Source organism: Meles meles, chromosome 16 (assembly GCF_922984935.1).
Source record: "Meles meles chromosome 16, mMelMel3.1 paternal haplotype, whole genome shotgun sequence".
NCBI lineage: Eukaryota > Metazoa > Chordata > Mammalia > Carnivora > Mustelidae > Meles > Meles meles.
Window position 1 is genome coordinate 9,779,018 of NC_060081.1, and position 27,236 is coordinate 9,806,253.

A 27,236-nucleotide genomic window follows, 5' to 3' on the forward strand; every position below is an offset into this window, starting at 1 on the left:
CAGTGCAAAACCGAAAGTACAGATTCAGACGGCCGTGAGGAATCCTCTGTGGCCCACAGACAGACGTATCCCTCGGATACGTGTGGGACCCCGAAAAATTGGGCCCCTCTGATCCCTGGGGCGTCCCCCAGGGTGGCAGGGGAGAAGTCCGAGTTCGTCAACTCCTTCTCAAGCTGCCCAGAATACAGATCTACTACGCGTAGTAGTACAGTCCTATACAGGCGTATAGGCAGACAGACGGAAAACGAGAACATGAGACAGAAAATGAGAACCCAGGTATTAAGGCTTAAATGCTGGCCAGCTTACCTCCCGGTGGGAGTCAGTTGGATCCTTGGGCAGGAGTCCGATGATCTCGGTGGAACCTCCAAATGAAAGACCCGCGGGTCCCCTTACCCAAGAATTCAACACTGCCACAGGATGCAAACAGCAAGAGGTTCTTTATTGCAGCGCGGGCGCCTGCGGGTGGTCAGCAGCTCCTGCTAGCTGAGCACACCAGGCTGGGGTGGTGTAGGGTTTTTATAGATAGGTACAAACAAGTTTTGGGTGAGGCGGGGCTGATTGGCTGACAGTTTGAACATTTGAAAAAGGCATACTTGGCTTTAGTGGATTGGCTTTGGAGGACCCGTGTGCGCGAAGGCAAAGGCGGAAAGGGGGGATAGAGCGGGGGAGCGGGAGGCGGACTTACAGAAGCAGATGCTTAGTTACAGGAACCTGATTGGTCTATTTAAATTAAGCACAGTCAGGCGTTGGGTTCAAGGCAAAGACATAGCTGTTTGTTCTGGCGTGGCGGCCTTGTTTCAGCACTCTGGAAAAAGCCCTCAGCAAGGAGGAAGGGGGTCTTTCAAGAGCACAATGTAATTCACAGCTTTTTAAATTTTTCAGAGAACCTGTCCCCTAGATCAATGTGGTTTCTCAGTCCACAGATTAACAATGATTCTTTTTGTGTTGCTTTCCTTGGAAGACACTTTCTATCCTCCATATTATGACCCGGCATTAAAGTGAAGATTATTTCTCCTTCCGAATGAAGAACTTCATATCATATTAGCATTTCTCACAGACTCGTCTTCCCCCAACACTTTCAATCCTATCTATGGTGGTCTTATGAACATTTCTAAATTCTTTGTAAACCTGAAAGGTGAGGAGTGTAGAATTAGAAATCCTCTATGAGTGAAGCTTCAGTGAGGAGCATGGATCGGCCGCATATGATGTCAGTGCAAGGCTGCTGAGATAGATCCAGGAATGTGGTTCTACTAAAATGGACTAGGCATATCCTAATCTAGCTCAACATGGAGTAAGGAATCCAGGGAAGACTTAAAGGATTCGCACATTTCAAAGTTCAAAGCATGGTAAATAGATGCTGAATAAAGGGAGTTTGGAGGATTGGTGTAAGGAAGCTAGCACAGGCCCAAAGGTGAAACAGAATTCTCAGAATACGTGCCTGTGAACAAACAAACAAGCTATCCTTCTTAGGAACATCAACCCATCTTTTACAGTTGACATTCTTCACATGGGGACAAGCCACTGGACCTCATAGTGCAAGTACATGTCTCCCAGGTTTCCTTCTCCCCGCCACCTCTGCAGTCACACTAGACTCAGAATGGTGGATTGAGGAGAGTTATGTTCTCAAGAGATGTGAGTAATGGCAACAGTGGGATGGAGCTGACCATCTTTAAGATAGAACATAGGTTATCAAACCCACAGACTTTCCTGGGAATCTGATGAAAACTGTGGGTTCTCTCTCCAGAAAGAAGGCATAAGTACATACCTCTAAACAAGAGAAGTACACAATTGACCCATCCCTGAAACTCATTCCTGGTTAATAATTCCTGATGGAGAAGTATGGTATTGTCTATTTCTCACCCATTTGCTTCTTGTCTTTTACTCATGGTTTATTTAATTGTGTCAGTTGACCTCTGAGCTGTACTCAGAGGTTGGGGCATAGAATTTCCATATGTGAGCTAAAAGATTAAGGTGGGGATATAGCAACACCTTATATGGGGAATATGATTATTCCTCTGTTCCTGTGCTAGGATCTAGGTTTGATTATACTAGAAGCAGTTCCCTTATGAATATTGTAATGATGTGTGCTGATCCTGAGCCAGTTAGTTTTCTCTAGTTCCCCCTAAAGCAGCACCCAGTTCCCAGGATTGCTGACCTAGGCCCTCTGGTGGTAGGGGAGACCTCTGGCCAGTATAAGGTGAGAGAGTAGAGCAGGAAAAATGGCCAAAACCTGAACTTCAGCCCTGGCCATTGAGAAGCATATTGGTAATTTTACCTATTTGTTTCCAGTGGCAGGTCCACTGACTCTATCTAGAATGGTGAATCTATAAGTTGTAATTTAGAGAGTGATTTATCTGGAATATGCAAGTCAAATAAATCTCCACTTACCAAAAATCAGAGGTCCTCTGAAACAAAGTGCTTGAATTATAGTTAATCCTATGTGTATGTACCACTAAGAAAAAGAAAAAAAAAATGTCTTTTTTTAAGTTACAGCAAGAAAAAAAAAATCTGTTTGGAAGATGGGATCCTAAATATGTAAGTATTTAAATCTATTAAATATGTAAGATAGTCTCTTTTGCTGTAGAGGATTTCTTTTGTCTCCCTTTATTTTTTTTTTAAGATTTATTTTTTTTGACAGATAGAGATTACAAGTAGGTAGAGAGTCAGGCAGAGAGAGAGAGGAGTAAGCAGGCTCCCAGCCAAGCAGAGAGCCCAATGCGGGGCTCGATCCCAGGACCCTGGGATCATGACCTGAGCCGAAGGCAGAGGCTTTAACCCGCTGAGCCACCCAGGCACCCCTGTCTCCCTTTACTTGATCTCTTCAAATCCTGACTTATTTTGATGCCCAGTTTATGTTCTGTCCTGCCTATGAAAGAGAGATAATAGAGCTACTTGATGGCATTTTGGAATACAAATGAGATAGTCCACTTCTGCCTTTAGCAGAGGGGCTGGAACATAGTAAACCATCTATGTATTTATTAGCTCCAGTTGATGCTAATGGGTATGATACTACTTTTCCCAAATGCTCTGATCAACTTTTAACCTACTTATTCTCTGTCCATAAAAAATATTTAAAGCCTCTACCACTTTTGGACCCTTACTATCCTAGTGAAAATGTTACCTCCACAGTGAGATTGGGGTCTCTTTGAGAGGTAAGGGCAGGCAATACAAAATTTGCTGAATTGGTTTAAAAATTGGAACTTACTCACTTTACAAGTCACATGGTCTTCATTTTATTTAGTTATTTTTTTTTTCTCAACAGAAAATGAAAACACTTGCAGAAAGGAGGAGGAGTGCCCCATCTCTTACCCTGGATAAAGCCCTACAAAAAAGGCCAAGTACCAAGTAATTGAGTAGCCTTATTTTACACATTTGGTATGTTTTTTTGTTGTTGTTGTTGTTGTTTGTTTTTTTTTCTTTTAGTTTTGTTTTTTTAATGTGTGTTTGTTTTTTATCAACAGCAAAATTTTCTGTTTAGTAATAGAAAGTATGACTTTGCTTGTTTGTTTTTTATCAACAGCAAAATTCTCTGTTTAGTAATAGAAAGTATGACTTTGCTTGTTTGTTTTTTATCAACAGCAAAATTCTCTGTTTAGTAATAGAAAGTATGACTTCTGTGCTGATGTTATTTGATAAGTTCTGTATTTTATGGGATTCATAAAGACTTCTAGAGCTGGTGTTTATGATCAGTTGCTTTAAAACTACTTTAAAAATCTCCTAGGACCTGTTACACAAATGTGGAGGCTCTGCATACTGTTGAAGTTTAATGATAGAAACATGTAGGCATCAGAATACTAAAAGACGTGTTATTTTAACCACCACCTATCTTGGTTTTGCACAGACGTTAGCTTATTTTTTATCATAAGGTGATACTTGTGACTGGGCATGAGGCAAATTTTTCCTGTTTTAAATAGGAAGAAAGATAACTAAAACGAGATTATAAAAAATGGAATGCTAATTTCTTATATGCATTATTAAATTATTTAATGAATTTATCAGGAAATTTGAAGTGGGAAAACAGGCTAACTTTCTATGAAATGACCATTTTACCTATGAAGATTAAATAACATTTTGATGGACATTTTCAACATGTCTTTCATAATATGTAGAAATTGAATGAATATTCAGTCATTAACTTATTCATTAATTTTTCAATGGCATTTTATGCAGGAGGAGTTTTTATGTTCAAAGGAATCCTGTGATGATTTTCCTCTAACCTGTGAATCATTTTTTCCCCATTTTATTTATTTTTTTCAGCATAACAGTATTCATTGTTTTTGCACAACACCCAAGGCTCCATGCAAAACGTGACCTACCTATTACCCACCACCTGTTCCCGCAACCTCCCACCCCTGACCCTTCAAAACCCTCAGGTTGTTTTTCAGAGTCCATAGTCTCTTATGGTTCGCACCCCTCCCCAATGTCCATAGACTCCTCCCCCTCTCACAATCCCAACTCCCCCCAGCAACCCCCAGTTTGTTTTGTGAGATTAAGAGTCATTTATGGTTTGTCTCCCTCCCAATCCCATCTTGTTTCATTTATTCTTCTCCTATCCCCCTACCCCCCCATGTTGCTTCTCCATGTCCTCATATCAGGGAGATCATATGATAGTTGTCTTTCTCCGATTGACTTATTTCACTAAGCATGATATGCACTAGTTCCATCCACGTCGTCGCAAATGGCAAGATTTCATTTCTTTTTATGGCTGTATAGTATTCCATTGTGTATATATATCACATCTTCTTTATCCATTCATCTGTTGATGGACATCTAGGTTCTTTCCATAGTTTGGTTATTGTAGACATTGCTGCTATAAACATTCGGGTACACGTGCCCCTTCGGATCACTATGTTTGTATCTTTAGGGTAAATACCCAGTAGTGCAATTGCTGGGTCATAGGGTAGTTCTATTTTCAACATTTTGAGGAACCTCCATGCTGTTCTTCAGAGTGGTTGCACCAGCTTGCATTCCCACCAACAGTGGAGGAGGGTTCCCCTTTCTCTGCATCTTCGCCAGCATCTGTCCTTTCCTGACTTGTTCATTTTAGCCATTCTGATTGGTGTGAGGTGATATCTCATTGTGTTTTTTTTTCCATTTTATTTATTTTTTCAGCGTAACAGTATTCATTCTTTTTGCACAACACCCAGTGCTCCATGCAAAACGTGCCCTCCCCATTACCCACCACCTGTTCCCCCAACATCCCAGCCCTGACCCTTCAAAACCCTAAGGTTGTTTTTCAGAGTCAATAGTCTCTTATGGTTCGCCTCCCCTTCCAAATTTTCTTTTTTTTAAAAACATATAATGTATTTTTATCCCCAGGGGTACAGGTCTGTGAATCGCCAGGACTACACACTTCACAGCACTCACGATAGCACTTACCGTCCCCAATGTCCATAGCCCCTTCCCCCTCTCCCAATCCCACCTCCCCCCAGCAACCCCCAGTTATTTTGTGAGATTAAGAGTCATTTATGGTTTGTCTCCCTCCCAATCCCATCTTCTTTCATTTATTCTTCTCCTATCCCCCTACCCCCCCATGTTGCTTCTCCATGTCCTCATATCAGGGAGATCATATGATAGTTGTCTTTCTCCGATTGACTTATTTCACTAAGCATGATACACTCTAGTTCCATCCACGTCGTCACAAATGGCATGATTTCATTTCTTATGATGGCTGCATAGTATTCCATTGTGTATATATACCACATCTTCTTTATCCATTCATCTGTTGATGGACATCTAGGTTCTTTCCATAGTCTGGCTATTGTAGACATTGCTGCTATAAACATTCGGGTACATGTGCCCCTTTGGATCACTACGTCTGTATCTTTAGGGTAAATACCCAGTAGTGCAATTGCTGGGTCATAGGGTAGTTCTATTTTCAACATTTTGAGGAACCTCCATGCTGTTTTCCAGAGTGGTTGCACCAGCTTGCATTCCCACCAACAGTGGAGGAGGGTTCCCCTTTCTCCGCATCCTCGCCAGCATCTGTCATTTCCTGACTTGTTCATTTTAGCCATTCTGACTGGTGTGAGGTGATATCTCATTGTGGTTTTGATTTGTATTTCCCTGATGCCGAGTGACGTGGAGCACTTTTTCATGTGTCTGTTGGCCATCTGGATGTCTTCTTTGCAGAAATGTCTGTTCATGTCCTCTGCCCATTTCTTGATTGGACTGTTTGTTCTTTGGGTGTTGAGTTTGCTAAGTTCCTTATAGATTTTGGATACTAGCCCTTTATCTGATATGTCGTCTGCAAATATCTTCTCCTAATCTGTCAGTTGTTTTTGGTTTTGTTAACTGTTTCCTTTGCTGTGCAAAAGTTTTTGATCTTGATGAAATCCCAATAGTTCATTTTTGCCCTTGCTTCCCTTGCCTTTGCCGTTGTTCCTAGGAAGATGTTGCTACGGCTGAGGTCGAAGAGGTTGCTGCCTGCATTCTCCTCAAGGATTTGGATGGATTCCTTTCTCACATTGAGGTCCTTCATCCATTTGGAGTCTATTTTCGTGTGTGGTGTAAGGAAGTGGTCCAATTTCATTTTTCTGCATGTGGCTGTCCAATTTTCCCAGCACCATTTATTGAAGAGGCTGTCTTTTTTCCATTGGACATTCTTTCCTGCTTTGTCGAAGATTAGTTGACCATAGAGTTGAGGGTCGATTTCTGGGCTCTCTATTCTGTTCTACCGATCTATGTGTCTGTTTTTGTGCCAGTACCATGTTGTCTTGATGATGACAGCTTTGTAATAGAGCTTGAAGTCCGGAATTGTAATGCCACCAACTTTGGCTTTCTTTTTCAATATTCCTTTTGCTATTCCAGGTCTTTTCTGGTTCCATATAAATTTGAGGATTATTTGTTCCATTTCTTTGAAAAAATGGATGGTATTTTGATAGGGATTGCATTAAATGTGTAGATTGCTTTAGGTAGCATGGACATTTTCACAATAGTTATTCTTCCAATCCAGGAGCATGGAACATTTTTCCATTTCTTTGTGTCTTCCTCAATTTCTTTCATGAGTACTTTATAATTTTCTGTGTATAGATTCATAGCCTCTTTGGTTAGGTTTATTCCTAGGTATCTTATAGTTTTGGGTACAATTGTAAATGGGATTGACTCCTTAATTTCTCTTTCTTCTGTCTTGTTGTTGGTGTACAGAAATGCAACTGATTTCTGTGCATTGATTTTATATCCTGACACTTTACTGAATTCCTGTAGACGTTCTAGCAGTTTTGGAGTGGAGTCTTTTGGGTTTTCCACATATAGTATCATATCATCTGCGAAGAGTGGTAGTTTGACTTCTTCTTTACCAATTTGGATGCCTTTAATTTCTTTTTGTTGTCTGATTGCTGAGGCTAGGCCTTCTAGTACCATGTTGAAAAGCAGTGGTGATAATGGACATCCCTGCCGTGTTCCTGACCTTAACGGAAAAGCTTTCCATTTTTCTCCATTGAGAATGATATTTGCGGTGGGCTTTTCATAGATGGCTTTGATAATATTTAGGTATGTGCCCTCTATCCCTACACTTTGAAGAGTTTTGATCAGGAAGGGATGCTGTACTTTGTCAAATGCTTTTTCAGCATCTATTGAGAGTATCATATGCTTCTTGTTCTTTCTTTTATTAATGTGTTGTATCACATTGATTTGCGGATGTTGAACCAAACCTGCAGCCCTGGAATAAATCCCACTTGATTGTGGTGAATAATCCTTTTAATGTACTGTTGAATCCTATTGGCTAGTAGTTTGGCGAGAATTTTTGCGTCTGTGTTCATGAAGGATATTGGTCTGTAGTTCTCTTTTTTGGTGGGATCCTTGTCTGGTTTTGGGATCAAGGTGATGCTGGCCTCATAGAATGAGTTTGGAAGTTTTCCTTCCATTTCTATTTTTTGGAACAATTTCAGGAGAATAGGAATGAGTTCTTCTTTAAATGTTTGGTAGAATTCCCCTGGGAAGCCGTCTGGCCCTGGGCTTTTGTTTGTTTGGAGATTTTTGATGACTGTTTCAATCTCCTTACTGGTTATGGGCCTGTTCAGGTTTTCTATTTCTTCCTGGTTCAGTTGTGGTAGTTTAAATGTCTCTAGGAATGCATCCATTTCTTCCAGATTGTCCAATTTGTTGGCGTAGAGTTGCTCATAGTATGTTCTGATAATTGTCTGTATTTCTTTGGTGTTAGTTGTGATCTCTCCTCTTTCATTCATGATTTTATTGATTTGGGTCCTTTCTCTTTTCTTTTTGATGGGTCTGGCCAGGGGTTTATCATTCCTATTGATTCTTTCAAAGAACAAGCTCCTAGCTTCATTGATTTTTTTCTATTGTTTTTTTTTGTTTCTATTTCATTGATTTCTGCTCTGATCTTTATGATTTCTCTTCTCCTGCTGGGTTTAGGGTTTCTTTCTTGTTCTTTCTCCAGCTCCTTTACGTGTAGGGTTAGGTTGTGTACTTGAGACCTTTCTTGTTTCTTGAGAAAGGCTTGTACCGCTATATATTTTCCTCTCAGGACTGCCTTTGCTGTGTCCCACAGATTTTGAACTGTTGTGTTTTCATTATCATTTGTTTCCATGAATTTTTTCAGTTCTTCTTTAATTTCCTGGTTGACCCATTCATTGTTTAGAAGGATGCTGTTTAGTCTCCATGTATTTGGGTTCTTTCCAGCTTTCCTCTTGTGATTGAGTTCTAGCTTCAGAGCATTGTGGTCTGAAAATATGCAGGGAATGATCCCAATCTTCTGATACCGGTTGAGACCTGATTTGTGACCCAGGATGTGATCTATTCTGGAGAAGGTTCCATGTGCACTCTAGAAGAATGTGTATTCAGTTGCTTTGGGATGAAATGTTCTGAATAGATCTGTGATGTCCATCTGGTCCAGTGTGTCATTTAAGGCCTTTATTTCCTTGTTGGATGATCTGTCCATTTCAGTGAGGGGAGTGTTTAAGTCCCCTACTATTATTGTATTATTATTGATGTGTTTCTTTGATTTTGTTATTAATTGGTTGATATAGTTGGCTGCTCCCACGTTAGGGGCATAGATATTTAAAATTGTTAGATCTTGTTGTTGGACAGACCCTTTGAGTAGGATATAGTGTTCTTCCTCATCTCTTATTATAGTCTTTGCCTTAAAATCTAATTGATCTGATAGAAGGATTGCCACCCCAGCTTTCTTCTGATGCCCATTAGCATGGTAAATTGTTTTCCACCCCCTCACTTTAAATCTGGAAGTGTCTTTGCGTCTAAAATGAGTTTCTTGTAGGCAACATCCTGATGGGTTTTGTTCTTTTATCCATTCTGATACCCTGTGTCTTTTGCCTGTTCCATTTAGCCCATTATCATTCAGGGTAACTATTGAGAGATATGAATTTAGTGCCATTATTTGTCTGTAAGGTGACTGTTACTGTATATTGTCTCTGTACCTTTCTGATCTACTACTTTTAGGCTCTCTCTTTGCTTAGAGGACCCCTTTCAATATTTCCTGTAGAGCTGGTTTGGTGTTTGCAAATTCTTTCAGTTTTTGTTTGTCCTGGAAACTTTTTATTTCTCCTATTTTCAATGATAGCCTAGCCGATAGAGTATTCTTGGCTGCATGTTGTTCTCGTTTAGTGCTCTGAATATATCATGCCAGCTCTTCCTCGTCTTCCAGGTCTCTGTGGATAAGTATGCAGCCAATCTAATATTTTTACCATTGTATGTTACAGACTTCTTTTCTCGGGCTGCTTTCAGGATTTTCTCTTTGTCACTAAGACTTGTAAATTTTATTATTAGGTGACGGGGTGTGGACCTATTCTTGTTGACTTTGAGGGGGGTTCTCTGCATCTCCTGGATTTTGATGCTTGTTCCCTTTGCCATATTAGGGAAATTCTCTCCAATAGACCTTCTGCTCCCCTCTCTGTTTCTTCTTCTTCTGGAATCCCAATTTTTCTAATGTTGTTTCGTCTTATGGTGTCACTTATCTCTCGAATTCTCCCCTCATGGTCCAGTAGCTATTTGTCCCTCTTTTGTTCGGCTTCTTTATTCTCTATCATGTGGTCTTCTATATAACTAATTCTTTCTTCTGCCTCATTTATCCTAGCAGTGAGAGCCTCCATTTTTGATTGCACCTCATTAATAGCTTTTTTGATTTCAACTTGGTTAGATTTTAGTTCTTTAATTTCTCCAGAAAGGGCTTTAATATCTCCAGAGAGGGTTTCTCTAATATCTTCCCTGCCTTTTTTGAGCCCGGCTAGAATGTTCAGAATCTTCATTCTGAACTCTAGATCTGACATATTACCAATATCTGTGTTGATTAGGTCCCTAGCCTTCGGTAGTGTCTCGTGTTCTTTTGTTTGTGGTGATTTTATCCGCCTTGTCATTTTGTCCAGATAAGAGGATATGAAGGAGCAAATAAACTTCTAAAAGGGTGGCAAAGACCCCAGAAAAATGCGCTGTAACCAAATCAGAAGAGACCCCTAATTGTGGGGGGGAGAAAGTGGATAAAAACAGGTTGTGAAAAAGGAAAGAAAAAAAAAAGGAAAAAAAAGAAAAAAATTTAAAAAGTAAAACAAAAATTATAAAAAAGAAAGAAAAAATATATATATATTAGATGAACTACTCAAAAAACGTTAAAAAAGTAAAGGGTAAAAGTTTTTAAAAAATTAGCAGAAGAAGAAAGAAGAAAAAAAATTGAAAAAGAAAAAAAAATTGAAGTAGCCGCAAGACTAAAGAATCATGGGGAGAAAGCCATGAGTTCCGTGCTTTGCTTTCTCCTCCTCTGGAATTGCTCTGCTGTCTTAGGAATTGAACCTGCTTTCTCCTTGATAGATGAACGTCCTGGCTGGATATTTTGTTGATCTTCTGGGGGAGGGGCCTGTTGTAGTGACTCTCAAGTGTTTTGCCTGAGGCGGGATTGCACTGCCCTTACTGGCGACCGAACTAAGCAATCTGCTCGGGTTCGCTTTTGGGAGCTTCTGTTCCCTGAACACTTCCCGTAGAGTTCCGGAGGACGGGAATGAAAATGGCGGCCTCCCAGTCTCTGGCCCAGAGGAGCCGAGAGCCTGGGGCCCCACTCCTCAGTGCGCCCCCAAAGGACAGCACCCAATCACTCCCGTATCCCCAGCCTCTAGCCGCGCTCCGAGCTCACCCAGCCCGTGACCAGTTCAAGGTAACCCCGAGCTAAGAGTTCAGTCCTCGGCTCTGTCTCTGTAGCCCGCTTCTCCGTTCTAATACCTGCGAGTTCTCTGACAGTCTGACACCCCCGATCCTTCTGTGACCCTGCGGGGCCTGGGGCAACGCTGACCCCACGTGGGCTTCACCCTGGTTTAGCCTCTGGAGCAATGTCCCTCAGTGGAACAGACTTTTAAAAGTCCTGATTTTGTGCTCCGTTCCTCCGCCACTTGCCGGGAGCCGGCCCCTCCCCCCGCGGTCTATCTTCCCGTCGTTTTAGATTCACTTCTCCGCCAGTCCTACCTTTCAGAAAGTGGTTGATTTTCTGTTTCTAGAGTTGCTGTTCTTCTCTTCGCTCTCCCGTTGGATTTGTAGGTGTTTGCAATGTTTAGATAAGCTATCGAGCTGATCTCCTGCTACCTGATGTAGTCTCAGGCTGCTACTTCTCCGCCATCTTGACTCCTCCTCTCTTATTTTCACTTTTTACTGTAATTTTTAATTTTCTTTAAAATTTATTTCTTATTTTTTATTTTTTTATTTTTTTAATTTATTTCTTATTTTTTAGAAACATATAATGTATTTTTTTTCCCCAGGAGTACAGGTCTGTGAATCGCCAGGTTTACACACTTCACAGCACTCACCATAGCACATACCCTCCTCAATGTTTACTGTAATTTTTAATGTTACCATCTAAGTTTCTGGCCTCTGCCAGAGAATATGATTGTATGTTATATGATTTCTGACTTTTCTTTATGACCTGTTGCAAAATCAGATATTTGGAAGTATGACATGTATGTTGAAAAGGATGTTACCAGTTATGTGAATCATCAGTCCCTCCTTATTATTTTGTCCTCTTCTGACCCTCACTAAGAGAGCTGTGTATTGTTTTCCACTTCAGTTGTGCGCATGTCAATTTCTTCTTCTTAATCGATTAGTTTGAAACCTATATTGTGATGTCCATAAAGCTCAGGATAGTTCTACTTTTTATCAAGTGGAAAAATTTTTCTTTTGTCTGATTTTTGTTTTTGTCTCGGTCTCCCTTGGCTCAGTATAATGTGTCTGATATTCTTCCATGTTACATGCATCAGAAGTTTGTTCCTTTCTATTTCCAGGCAGTATGCCATTTGTGGATATACCACAGTTAGCTTCTTCATTTGTCTGTAAATAGACATTTGAGTTGTTTGCACTTTAGGGCTATTATGAAGGAAACTTCAGTGAATGTTTGTATGCAAGTCTTTTCTGTTTTCACTCTTTTGGGTAAATGCAACAGAGTTAAATTACTGGATTGTATAGTAAGTGTTTCTGTACCTTTAAAATAAACTGTCAGACAATATTCTAAGGTGTTCATACTATTTTGCATACCCACCAACAATGCATGAGATCTCCAGTTGTTCCCCATCTTGGCCAAATCTTAGTAAATGAATGACAATTTAAAAATATATATATATGCTTTCTATTGGGCATATAGTGCAGTTTTCATTGGCATTTGCTGAAGACTAAGATATTGGACATCATCTCATGCAATCATTGCCCATTTCCTTTGTGAAGTGAACTTTTGTGCATTTCTTTACATGCCAACCTAGCAAATTATATGAGTTCTTTCCATATTCTGAATATATAGGTCCTTTGTCAGATGTATACAGTGAAAATATTTCCTCTAAATCTGTCTTTTCATTTTCTTTAGTACTCGTTTTTGAGGAATAAAAATTTTTAGTTATGATAAAGTCCAATTGGACAAGATTTCTCTTTCATAGCTTATATGTATGTGCCTTAAATAAGAAATATTTGAGTATTTGAAAGCTGCATATATGGTATCCTATGTTTTCTTCTGTGCTAAGACTATGATAGATTGGATTTCGTTTTTGTGTATGGCATAAAGTAAATGTAGAGGTTTATTGTTTATCCTTACAGATATCCAGTTGTTGCAATACCAATGACTGTGTAGAGTTTCTTTTGCCAATTGGATAAATAGGGTCTGTCTTCCTTCTGGAAACTTTGTCCAAAACCAGCTCACCATATTTGTATAGGTCTACTTCTGAATTCCATTCTCTTCCATCACTCTATATGTCTATTCTTGCCAATAACATCACATTTCTTTACTGAACTTCTAATAAGATGTTCATGTTTTTTTGTTGATATTGAAACTTTTTATTGCATGTTCCATTTGATAATTCCTAATATGTAGAAATACAACTGAGACATTTTTTATTGACCTTTAATCTTTGATCTTTCTAGATTCACTTGTTAGTTTTCTTTAAAAAGCGCTTTTAGTTTAATGTAGATTTCTCAGAGTATTCTATGTACACATTCATTTCCTTTATGAATAAATTCAGTTTTACTTCTTCCATTCTGACCTGTTCAATTTTCCTTTTCTTTTCTTACTTTAATGTACTAGCTAGAACCTCCAGCATATTGTTTAATAGAATTGGTGTGAAGAGACTTAAGTTTTTTGGTTCCTCAGTTTAGACAGGAAAATAATCTTCCACCATAATGTATGATGTTAGCTGGCTATAGAGTTTTTCTGTAGATGTCCAGTATTAAATTGAGGAATTGTCTTTTTAGTTTTGTAGGGTTTTGTCTGGTATGGGTGTTGAATTTTGACAAATATGTCTATTGAAACTTTGGAATTATCATATGTTCTTGCTGCTTTCTTTTTTTAGTATTAACTAAATTAACTAGAGTGATTTTTTTTAAATAAACTTTTAGGGGTGCCTGGGTAGCTCAGTGGGTTAAAGCCTCTCCCTTTGGCTCAGGTCATGATCCCAGGGTCCTGGGATTGAGCCCCACCTCGGGTTCTCTGTTCACCGGGGTGTCTTCTTCCCCCTCTCTCTTTGCCTGCCTCTCTACCTACTTGTGATCTCTCTCTGTCAAACAAATAAATAAATTTTTTTAAAAATGAACATTTATTTAAAAATGAACATTTATTTTTAAATGTTTATTTTAGAATAGATTCAGATATACAGGAAATTTGCAAAACGTTTGTAGAGTTTCTGAGTACCATCTGCCAGTATACCTTATAAACATCTTAAAATACTGTAACACAATTGTCACAACTAATGAACCAGCATTAATACATTGTTATTGGGGGAGGAGGAGTCAAGATGGCGGAGAAGTAGCAGGCTGAAACTACATCAGGTAGCAGGAGATCAGCTCGATAGCTTATCTAAACATTGCAAACACCTACAAATCCAATGGGAGATCAAAGAGAAGAAGAACAGCAACTCTAGAAACAGAAAATCAACCACTTTCTGAAAGGTAGGACTGGCAGAGAAGTGAATCTAAAACGACGGGAAGATAGACCGCAGTGGGAGGGGCCGGCTCCCGGCAAGCGGCGGAGGAACGGAGCACAAAATCAGGACTTTTAAAAAGTCTGTTCCACTGAGGGAAATTGCTCCAGAGGCTAACCCAGGGTGAAGCCCACGCGAGCGTGGCCGCGGGTCCCGAGGGTCACAGAAGGATCGGGGGTGTCGGAGTGTCACAGAGCTCGCAGGTATTAGAACGGAGAAGCCGGCTGCAGAGACAGAGCTGAGGACTGAACTCTCAGCTCGGGGTTACCTTGAACTGGTCGCGGGCTGGGTGAGCTCAGAGCGTGGCTAGAGGCTGGGGATACGGGAGTGATTGGGTGCTGTCCTCTGGGGGTGCACTGAGGAGTGGGGCCCTAGGCTCATGGCTCCTCCGGGCCAGAGACTAGGAGGCCGCGATTTTCATTCCCATCCTCTGGAACTCTACGGAAAGCGTTCAGGGAACAGAAGCTCCCAAAAGCGAACCCGAGCCGATTACTTAGTCTGGCCGCCAGTAAGGGCGGTGCAATCACGCCTCAGGCAAAACACTTGAGAGTCACTACAACAGGCCCCTCCCCCAGAAGATCAACAAAATAGCCAGCCAGGACGAAGTTCATCTATCAAGGAAAGTTATGTTCAACTCCTAAGAAAGCAGCGCAATTCCAGAGGAGGAGAAAGCAAAGCACGGAACTCAAGGCTTTCTCCCCATGATTCTTTAGTCTTGCGGCTACTTCAATTTTTTTTTCTTTTTTCTTTTTTCAATTTTTTTTTCTTTTTTCTTCTTCTGCTAAATTTTTTAAAACTTTTACCCTTTTCTTTTTTAACGTTTTTTGACTAGTTTATCTAAATATATATATATTTTTTTTCTTTTTTTATATTATTTCTTTATTTGTTTTATTTTTTAAATTTTTTTCTTTTTTTTTTTCTGAACCTCTTTTTATCCCCTTCCTGCCCACCACAATTTGGGGTCTCTTCTCATTTGGTTACAGCGCATTTTTCTGGGATCTTTGCCACCCTTTTTGTATTTTATTTGCTCCTTCATGTCCTCTTATCTAGACAAAATGACAAGGCGGAAAAAATCACCACAAACAAAAGAACAAGAGACAGTACTGAAGACTAGGGACCTAATCAACACAGACATTGGTAATATGTCAGATCAAGAGTTCAGAATGAAGATTCTGAACATTCTAGCCGGGCTCGAAAAAGGCATGGAAGATATTAGAGAAACCCTCTCTGTAGATACTAAAGCCCTTTCTGGAGAAATTAAAGAACTAAAATCTAACCAAGTTGAAATAAAAAAAGCTATTAATGAGGTGCAATCAAAAATGGAGGCTCTCACTGCTAGGATCAATGAGTCAGAAGAAAGAATTAGTGATCTAGAAGACCAAATGATAGAGAATAAAGAAGACGAACAAAAGAGGGACAAACAGCTACTGGACCATGAGGGGAGAATTCGAGAGATAAGTGACACCATAAGATGAAACAACATTAGAATAATTGGGATTCCAGAAGAAGAAGAAACAGAGAAGGGAGCAGAAGGTCTATTGGAGAGAATTATTAGAGAGAATTTCCCTAATATGGCAAAGGGAACAAGCATCAAAATCCAGGAGATGCAGAGAACCCCCCTCAAAGTCAACAAGAATAGGTCCACACCCCGTCACCTAATAGTAAAATTTACAAGTCTTAGTGACAAAGAGAAAATCCTGAAAGCAGCCCGAGAAAAGAAGTCTGTAACATACAATGGTAAAAATATTAGATTGGCAGCAGACTTATCCACAGAGACCTGGCAGGCGAGGAAGAGCTGGCATGATATATTCAGAGCACTCAACGAGAAAAACATGAAGCCAAGAATACTCTATCCAGCTAGGCTATCATTGAAAATAGAAGGAGAGATCTAAAGCTTCCAGGACAAACAAAAACTGAAAGAATTTGCAAACACCAAACCAGCTCTACAGGAAATATTGAAAGGGGTCCTCTAAGCAAAGAGAGAGCCTAAAAGAAGTAGATCAGAAAGGTACAGAGACAATATACAGTAACAGTCACCTTACAGGCTGATAATGGCACTAAATTCATATCTCTCAAGAGTTACCCTGAATGTTAATGGGCTAAATGCCCCAATCAAAAGACACAGGGTATCAGAATGGATAAAAAAACAAAACCCATCAGTATGTTGCCTACAAGAAACTCATTTTAGACGCGAAGACACCTCCAGATTGAAAGTGAGGGGGTGGAAAACAATTTACCATGCTAATGGGCATCAGAAGAAAGCTGGGGTGGCAATCCTTATATCAGATCAATTAGATTTTAAGCCAAAGACTATAATAAGAGATGAGGAAGGACACTATATCCTACTCAAAGGGTCTGTCCAACAAGAAGATCTAACCATTTTAAATATCTATGCCCCTAACGTGGGAGCAGCCAACTATATCAACCAATTAATAACAAAATCAAAGAAACACATCAATAATAATACAATAATAGTAGGGGACTTGAACACTCCCCTCACTGAAATGGACAGATCATCCAAGCAAAAGATCAACAAGGAAATAAAGGCCTTAAATGACACACTGGTCCAGATGGACATCACAGATATATTCAGAACATTTCATCCCAAAGCAACAGAATACACATTCTTCTCTAGTGCACATGGAACCTTCTCCAGAATAGATCACATCCTGGGTCACAAGTCATGTCTCAACTGGTATCAAAAGATTAGGATTATTCCCTGCATATTTTCAGACCACAATGCTCTGAAGCTAGAACTCAATCACAAGACGAAAGCTGGAAAGAACCCAAATACATGGAGACTAAACAGCATCCTTCTAAACAATGAATGGGTCAACCAGGAAATTAAAGAAGAACTGAAAAAATTCATGGAAACAAATGATAATGAAAACACAACAGTTCAAAATCTGTGGGACACGGCAAAGGCAGTCCTGAGAGGAAAATATATAGCGGTACAAGCCTTTCTCAAGAAACAAGAAAGGTCTCAAGTACACAACCTAACCCTACACGTAAAGGAGCTGGAGAAAGAACAAAAAAGAAACCCTAAACCCAGCAGGAGAAGAGAAATCATAAAGATCAGAGCAGAAATCAATGAAATAGAAACTAAAAAAACAATAGAAAAAATCAATGAATCTAGGAGCTGGTTCTTTGAAAGAATCAATAAGATTGATAAACCCCTGGCCAGACTCATCAAAAAGAAAAGAGAAAGGACCCAAATCAATAAAATCATGAATGAAAGAGGAGAGGTCACAACTAACACCAAAGAAATACAGACAATTATAAGAACATACTATGAGCAATTTTATGCCAACAAATTGGACAATCTGGAAGAAATGGATGCATTCCTAGAGACATTTAAACTACCACAACTGAACCAGGAAGAAATAGAAAACCTGAACAGGCCCATAACCAGTAAGGAGATTGAAACAGTCATCAAAAATCTCCAAACAAACAAAAGCCCAGCGCCAGACGGCTTCCCAGGGGAATTCTACCAAACATTTAAAGAAGAACTCATTCCTTTTCTCCTGAAACTGTTCCAAAAAATAGAAATGGAAGGAAAAGTTCCAAACTCATTCTATGAGGCCAGCATCACCTTGATCCCAAAACCAGACAAGGATCCCACCAAAAAAGAGAACTACAGACCAATATCCTTGATGAACACAGACACAAAAATTCTCGCCAAACTACTAGCCAATAGGATTCAACAGTACATTAAAAGGATTATTCACCACGATCAAGTGGGATTTATTCCAGGGCTGCAGGGTTGGTTCAACATCCGCAAATCAATCAATGTGATACAACACATTAATAAAAGAAAGAACAAGAACCATATGATACTCTCAATAGATGCTGAAAAAGCATTTGACAAAGTACAGCATCCCTTCCTGATCAAAACTCTTCAAAGTGTGGGGATAGAGGGCACATACCTCAATATTATCAAAGCCATCTATGAAAAACCCACCGCAAATATCATTCTCAATAGAGAAAAACTGAAAGCTTTTCCGTTAAGGTCAGGAACACGGCAGGGATGTCCATTATCACCACTGCTATTCAACATAGTACTAGAAGTCCTAGCCTCAGCAATCAGACAACAAAAAGAAATTAAAGGCATCCAAATCGGCAAAGAAGAAGTCAAACTATCACTCTTCGCAGATGATATGATACTATATGTGGAAAACCCAAAAGACTCCACTCCAAAACTGCTAGAACTTGTACAGAATTCAGTAAAGTGTCAGGATATAAAATCAATGCACAGAAATCAGTTGCATTTCTGTACACCAACAACAAGACAGAAGAAAGAGAAATTAAGGAGTCAATCCCATTTACAATTGCACCCAAAACTATAAGATACCTAGGAATAAACCTAACCAAAGAGCCTAAGAATCTATACACAGAAAATTATAAAGTACTCATGAAAGAAATTGAGGAAGACACAAAAAAATGGAAAAATGTTCCATGCTCCTGGACTGGAAGAATAAATATTGTGAAAATGTTCATGCTACCTAAAGCAATCTACACATTTAATGCAATCCCTATCAAAATACCATCCATTTTTTTTCAAAGAAATGGAACAAATAATTCTCAAATTTATATGGAACCAGAAAAGACTTCGAATAGCCAAAGGAATATTGAAAAAGAAAGCCAAAGTTGGTGGCATCACAATTCCGGACTTCAAGCTCTATTACAAAGCTGTCATCATCAAGACAACATGGTACTGGCACAAAAACAGACACATAGATCAGTGGAACAGAATAGAGAGCCCAGAAATAGACCCTCAACTCTATGGTCAACTAATCTTTGACAAAGCAGGAAAGAATGTCCAATGGAAAAAAGACAGCCTCTTCAATAAATGGTGCTGGGAAAATTGGACAGCCACATGCAGAAAAATGAAATTGGACCACTTCCTTACACCACACACGAAAATAGACTCCAAATGGATGAAGGACCTCAATGTGAGAAAGGAATCCATCCAAATCCTTGAGGAGAATGCAGGCAGCAACCTCTTCGACCTCAGCCGTAGCAACTTCTTCCTAGGAACAACGGCAAAGGCAAGGGAAGCAAGGGCAAAGATGAACTCTTGGGATTTCATCAAGATCAAAAGCTTTTGCACAGCAAAGGAAACAGTTAACAAAACCAAAAGACAACTGACAGAATGGGAGAAGATATTTGCAGACGACATATCAGATAAAGGGCTAGTATCCAAAATCTATAAGGAACTTAGCAAACTCAACACCCAAAGAACAAACAGTCCAATCAAGAAATGGGCAGAGGACATGAACAGACATTTCTGCAAAGAAGACATCCAGATGGCCAACAGACACATGAAAAAGTGCTCCACGTCACTCGGCATCAGGGAAATACAAATCAAAACCACAATGAGATGTCACCTCACACCAGTCAGAATGGCTAAAATGAACAAGTCAGGAAATGACAGATGCTGGCGAGGATGCGGAGAAAGGGGAACCCTCCTCCACTGTTGGTGGGAATGCAAGCTGGTGCAAACACTCTGGAAAACAGCATGGAGGTTCCTCAAAAGGTTGAAAATAGAACTACCCTATGACCCAGCAATTGCACTACTGGGTATTTACCCTAAATATACAAACATAGTGATCCGAAGAGGCACGTGTACCCGAATGTTTATAGCAGCAATGTCTACAATAGCCAGACTATGGAACGAACCTAGATGTCCATCAACAGATGAATGGATAAAGAAGAGTTGGTATATATACACAATGGAACACTATGCAGCCATCAAAAGAAATGAAATCTTGCCATTTGTGACGACGTGGATGGAACTAGAGCGTATCATGCTTACTGAAGTGAGTCAATCGGAGAAAGACAACTATCATATGATCTCCCTGATATGAGGACATGGAGAAGCAACATGGGGGGTTAGGGGGATAGGAGAAGAATAAATGAAACAAGATGGGATTGGGAGGGAGACAAACCATTAATGACTCTTAATCTCACAAAAAAACTGGGGGTTCTTGGGGGGAGGTGGGATTGGGAGAGGGGGAGGGGGCTATGGACATTGGGGAGGTGAGGCGAACCATAAGAGACTATGGACTCTGAAAAACAACCTGAGGGTTTTGAAAGGTCAGGGGTTGGATGTTGGGGGAATAGGTGGTGGGTAATAGGGAGGGCACGTTTTGCATGGAGCACTGGGGGTTGTGCAAAAACATTGAATACTGTTATGCTGAAAAAAATAAATAAAATGTGGAAAAATAAAGAAAAAAAATACATTGTTATTGACTGAAGACTGTAATTACCAGATTTTTACCTAATGTCCTTTTTCTATCTCTAGATCTTATCCCAAGTACAATATTAGATTCAGTCATTATATCTTCCTTAAGCTCCTCTACAGTATGACTGCTGTTCAGACCTTTCCTATTTTTGATGACCATGACAATTTTGAGGCATTTAGTAGAATGACCTTCATCTGGGTTTGTCTGATGTTTCCTTACAGTTAGAGTAGCGTTATGTGTGGGTTTATTAAGTATTTGCAGTCCGTACACATTAGGGATAGGGTTGCAGTTTTCCTGTCCTGTCTATGTTTGGTCTTGGCACCAGGATAATGGTGGACTCATATAGTGATCTGGGAGGGTGTTCCCTCTTCCTTCCAGAAGGGCTTATAGGGAATGCCAGTATTTCCTCCTAAAATGCTTTCTTGAATTCACTAGATAAGTGATCTAAGATTTGAGGGGTTCTTTTCTGGAACAGTTTTAAACTATGATTTTAATTCTTTAACAGGAATAAAACACTCCTTCTTGAGTTAGTGTTGGTAATTAGTTTATTTCAAGGAATGTGCACACTTCATCTCAGTTGTCAACTTAATCACCACAAAGTTATTCATAATATTTTTTATGAGTTTAGTATATATATGAACTATCATTTTAGTTATTTCTTTCATTTATTCTTTTATTTTGGATATCAGTAATTTCTGAATTCTTTTTTCTTCCTAGATCAGTCTATGGATGAATCAGTTTCATTTATTATTATTAGTTCTTTTCAACGAACTAGCTTTTGGTTTGTTTGGTTTGGTTGCTTTTCACCATTGTGTGTTCATTTTTTATTTCATCAATCTTTGTTTGTTTGTTTTTTAAGGATTTTTAAGGATTTATTCTAGTATAATTGTGGGCAGTAAAGTACTCATATTTAAAATATGCAGTTTGATGAATTTTATGCGTTATGTTCATGAACCCACCATGACAATCAAGATAATGAACATTTTCATAATTCCAAAAGTTTCCCCATGTGCCTTTTTGATTCATTCTTTCTTGCTGCCCTACCAACCTGTCCTCAGGTGATCAGTGATTTGTTTGGGGTCACTATAGGTTAGTTTGGGTTTCTGAGAATTTCATATAAATATGCCATGTTACATTTTATTGCTGAGCAGTATTCTACAGTGTGGGTATACCACAATTTGATTATCCCTTTTACCTACTGGTAGGGCTTTTGACAAATTCGAGATTAAAAATAAAGCTTCTTTGTACATTCATATGCATGATTTGTGTGTAATTTTACATCATATGTTTTTATTTTTTGTAGAGTTCAAGTTTCAAGACTAGAAAAAAAGTAATGAAATTTATGAATTTGCTTATTCAGATTTAAGCATTAATCATTTTGTGGCTGTCTATTCAATTTTGTTAACAATAAGCTGCTTCTTTCTTGTATTCCCAAAACTTGTGTAATATTTAATTTGTGGAGACATACCTCAGGGACACTGGCTCTGCAAGGAAACAAGAAAATTAGTTTTAAGCTTGCACCTTGCTTCTGCATCCTATTATCACAACCAGGTTTTGATGGCTGGGTGAGCTGAAGCTTCTCACTACTGTCATTTTGGTCTGGGATGTGTGTGATCATCTATTTATTCATAAACATCCCAACCAGAATCAATGTGAACATTTCATTAACAAAAATGTCACCACACCAGACCATTGTAAAAGTATATAAATACTTTTCTGAGATTAAGAAATACTTTGACTTTTGGCTGTCTTTCCTCTTTCTATGAGACAAACATTTTGAAATAAAACAATAAATGTGAAAATCTATGTAACATAGGAGTATATATATATGTATATATACACACACACACACACACATATACTGGGCTCAGAGTATATATATATGTATATATACATACATATATATATACTCTGAGCCCAGTATATGTGTGTGTGTGTGTGTGTGTATACACACAATTTTGATGTTAGTAATATGTCCAGTTATTTCTGTGATATTTTATAGTTTACAAACCTGCATTAGTGGCAATTTAAACTGAAATCTAGTATATTTTCAGATACTAATAAGTTCTAGGAAGGCAAGCTTTATAATCACATATTTCTGTTAAGATGTTATGTGGTTCTAAAGATGTCTTTACTTTGAAAAGAACAACCACCATGTCCTGGATGGCAGGATAAGAACTTTGAAAGGATTCAGACACCTCAGGACTGTAGTCTCCTTTACTATAAGTGCCATCAAGTTGTGTCACCGCCCCCAGTTTATGGAACACTGTGGGGAATTGGAGGATTGCTTCTGGATATTGTCCAACTTTTCTTCTGCAGACCTTTCCCAGAGTCAAAACCTGGGACAATGAGAAATCACAAAGAGTGACAGATTGTTCCACAACCATCTTCCCTTGGAAGCAAGAGCAACAACTGCACTATTTAGTATATATGACTTGTGAATTTTCAGTCTCTGAGTTACAGTTACTCTATTTTAACTATTTTACTTTAAACTGATCACTAATTTTTATACAAATGTGTAAACATATGATTGTCCTTATGTCTTGTTTTATAAAAAATACAATTTAGTTGTGTCTGCTTGGTTCAGTGGTTAAGCATCTGCCTTCAGCACTGGTCATGATCTCAGGGTTCTGGGATGGATCCCCACATTGTGCTCCTGGCTCTACAGATAGCCTGCTTCTCATTCTCCCATTTCCCCAGCTTTTGTTCCCTCTCCCGCTGTCTATCTCTCTGTCAAATAAATAAAATCTTAAGAAAAAATTCGTTCTCTTCTACCACATGAATGTTAGAGTCATAAATTAATTTTTCTTTGCCCTGTTAAAACACAGTTGTATTCACATTGTAAGTAAATATAACTAGGGATGCAAGAGTTTTTCCCTATACTCAAGATTCATGACATAAAATGTTTTCTGAATTCAGAGAGTTTCAAGTGGAAGTGCCAATCATGTGACTGCCCATAGAGGCACAGAATTCAAAGCCCCCACATGTAGCTCTGAAATACAATTTTCTAAGTTTGTGGAAGATGCCAAGCTTTCCGACAGCAAGTAAGACTGAGATACCAGCCTAGAAAGCAGACGTGGCTAAGGAACACCAGAAGGATGATGAGTGCTTTGTATAACACTTCTGATAATGACAGATACCAAGGCATAAAAATCAACAATTTCCAAGGTAATCACCTAGAATTTGCGTATTTTATTGTCACTATTAGTTAATACTTACTGTGATGATTAATTTTATTGGCCAAATTGACTGCCCACAAAGTGCCCAGATGAAACATTTCTAGGTGTGTCTATGAGGTATTTCTAGATGAGATTGCCATTTATATCACTGGATTCAATAGGACAGATGATCCTTCTCAAAATGAGTGGGCATCAGTCCATCCTCTTGAGGGCCTTCACAGAACAGAGTAGAGGAAGGAGAAATTTGCCCCCCCTTTTTTTCCTGCCTCACTATTGAGCTGGGACATCTCATCTCATCTTGCCTTAGGGAATGATGGACATGAATTGAACTACCAGGTTTCCTGGGTCTTCAACGTACACTAGGCAGATCACAGGACTGTCATTGGTCTCTTTCTCTGGAGAACCCTGACTAAAGCAGTTACCTAAAGTTTACCTAATGAATGGCAGGAGTGAACATAACATTCAACGGTAGAAGGAGAAAGTAGAGATTCTGCTGCCCAAAGAAGAAAATTTCCTCTCAGAGAAAAACCTCTCATATGTGCTTTTCTCAGTAGGTATGGAAAACATACCTACTCTCTTCTATACCTGATGTTATAAATAGTAACAAAAGCATCTATAATCTAGTTAGAAAAAGAAACAGAGTTGGGAGATCTGGTCCAAATTCTAGCTTTACTGCTTGCTACAAGTGTTCTTGGCAAGGCTCAGTCTCTTCTTCTTTAGAAATAAGTTAATAATACTTACCTCATCTAATTGGTGTGTATTATATGTAGTTAGGTATTCACCTAACGAGGTTTTAAAATTTCCTGTTATTATCCCATAAATTATAAACATGAAATTCTTATCTTTCTGTTCAAGTTTCTATGTTATTTTTTATTTCTTTCCTTCAAAGATGACTACTTGGAAGGATAGTGCTATGGATTGATGCCTGTGTCCCACCTAAAGTCATGTGCTGAGGGTCTAATTTCCAATGCACGGTATTAGGAGGCAGGAGTCTTTGGGAGTTGATTTAGGTTTGGATGAGGTCATGAAAGTGAAGTCTCCTAGGATGGGATTAGTGCCTTTATTTTTTTTAAGATTTTATTTATTTATCTGACAGAGAGAGATCACAAGTATATAGAGAGGCAGGCAGGGGGGGGGAAGCAGGCTCCCTGCTGAGCAGAGAGCCCGACGCGGGACTCGATCCCAGGACCCTGGGATCATGACCTGAGCCAAAGGCAGCGGCTTAACCCACTGAGTGCCTTTATAAGAAGAGAACAGAGTTATCAAGTTCCATCTCCACCTCTCTCCCTCTCTTCTCCATTCCCTGGTCTTCTCCCACTCCCATGGAGACACAGAAGAAGATGGCCAAGCACAAGCCAAGGGAACCCTCAACCAGGAACTGAACTGGTTGGCATCCAGATCTTAGGCATCCACAGTCTCCAGAAGTGTTAGGAATCAATGACTGATGTTTAAACCACCCAATTCAGGGTATTTTGTTATGGCAGCAAGAGCTGAGTGAGACAGATAGCATCCATTCTTTTGCATGTCAATGTCCCCTTATCAAATTCAAAGAAATAAAACTCTTTTTATTGCCTTACACCTCCTTTCACGTGGTAAAACATAACTAATTGGCTTCTGTACCTGAAAGTGCAGAGAATACTTTCTTCTTCTGACCCATAACAAACTACTTGTGAACTATTGGAGATATGGTTTCTGACCACCATTTTACAGACAAAGAAACAAAGTACACTCACAAGTGTGGAGATCACACCAGAGAGAACAGAGGCTATTTTTGATTAATCTGATTCAGATTTTATTCATTTCAGACTCCTCTGAGACAAAACAAAAAATGGGCCTGATTTTATCAAGTCACTTTGTGAATAACACAAGAAAAGAATTCAGGAAAATATTGGTTTATCCACAGGCATAATATTTTCTCAGTATTACAGAGTATAACTAAAGCTTACTCACCAAGATGTTTCCTTCAAACACACGCAGGTGGCCAAAGTTGTCTCTTGAGGGTTTTGTGCCATGAGCTGCTATAAACGGATTTGGACCCAGAGAATCCAGAAAGATGAGACAGAATGAAGTGGTCAACAACAGCTGCTACATTTTAATATGTTGCAGCTATTTGAAAATCCCATTGCTCCAACTGACTGTCTTTGCCTTTAAGTCTTTCTTTCCCATCCCAACACCCATCTTATTCAAGGAGTTTTCAATTACTATGGGAAACAAAAGGGTCACAGTGCCTGAGTATGACAGAAATCATCCCTAACTGAAATTACTCTAATATGTCTTTCCATTTCATTCTATAAAAACTGTTCTATCCCAATGTGGATATCCTCAAGGATGCCTTATCCAGAAGGATTAATCCAGTATTATATCCAGAATGCATTATCCAGAAGCATTATCTCTATTCTCCTATTATCTTTTAGAGCCACATTTTTAGACATTACTAGATAAATCTATTGTGCATTATTCTGAAGAGTGTAAGTGGCAGAAAATCCTTGATTTCTAGAAATAATCAAAATTGTCTGACTAGTGAATTTGGATGAACCAGTCAGATGATTATGCTTCAGATGAAAATACTAAATGTGGCTATAAAATAAAGAGAATAGCTTCTTATACAGCCTCTACACAGTGGCTCCTCAAACACATCATGTACTTTCCTACCACAGGATCCTTGGATAATTACTCCTACTGGTTTTGAATAATTGCTCTTACTGCTTGAAATCTTTTTACAGCATCTTGTAACCCAAGAAAGAGGAAGGACTCACTTAAAAGAGGTCTTCCTGGAAACCTTAATGCCAGAGTGGCCTTGATCCATATCCATGTTTGCTCTTTTAATAATAGTTATCACCATTTATTAATCCTTGTTAATATCGCATTTGTCTCTTTCTCTCAACCTCTGCTGTCCAGTCTAGTATCCAATAGACAATTATGGCAACTTAAATTTTTTTTTTAAAGATTTATTTATTTGACAGATAGAGATTACAAGTAGGCAGAGAGGCAGGCAGAGAGAGAGAGAGGAGGAAGCAGGTTCTGCGCTAAGCAGAGAGCCCGATGTGGGGCTCGATCCCAGGACCCTGGGATCATGACCTGAGCCGAAGGCAGAGGCGGCAACTTAAATTTAAATTCAGATAAATTATAATTAAATATAATTACAGAAAAAATGATGAATTGGATATCAACAAAATAGAGAACATTGTTCTTTGAAAAACACTGTTAAAAGAATAAAATGGATGGGGTGCCTGGGTGGCTCAGTGGGTTAAGCCTCTGCCTTCGGCTCAGGTCATGATCTCAGGATCCTGGGATCCAGCCCTGCATCAGGCTCTTTGTTCGGTGGGGAGACTGTTACCGCTTTCTCTCTTATTCCCTCTCGGCCTACCTGTGATCTGTCTGTCAAATAAATAAATGAAGTCTTA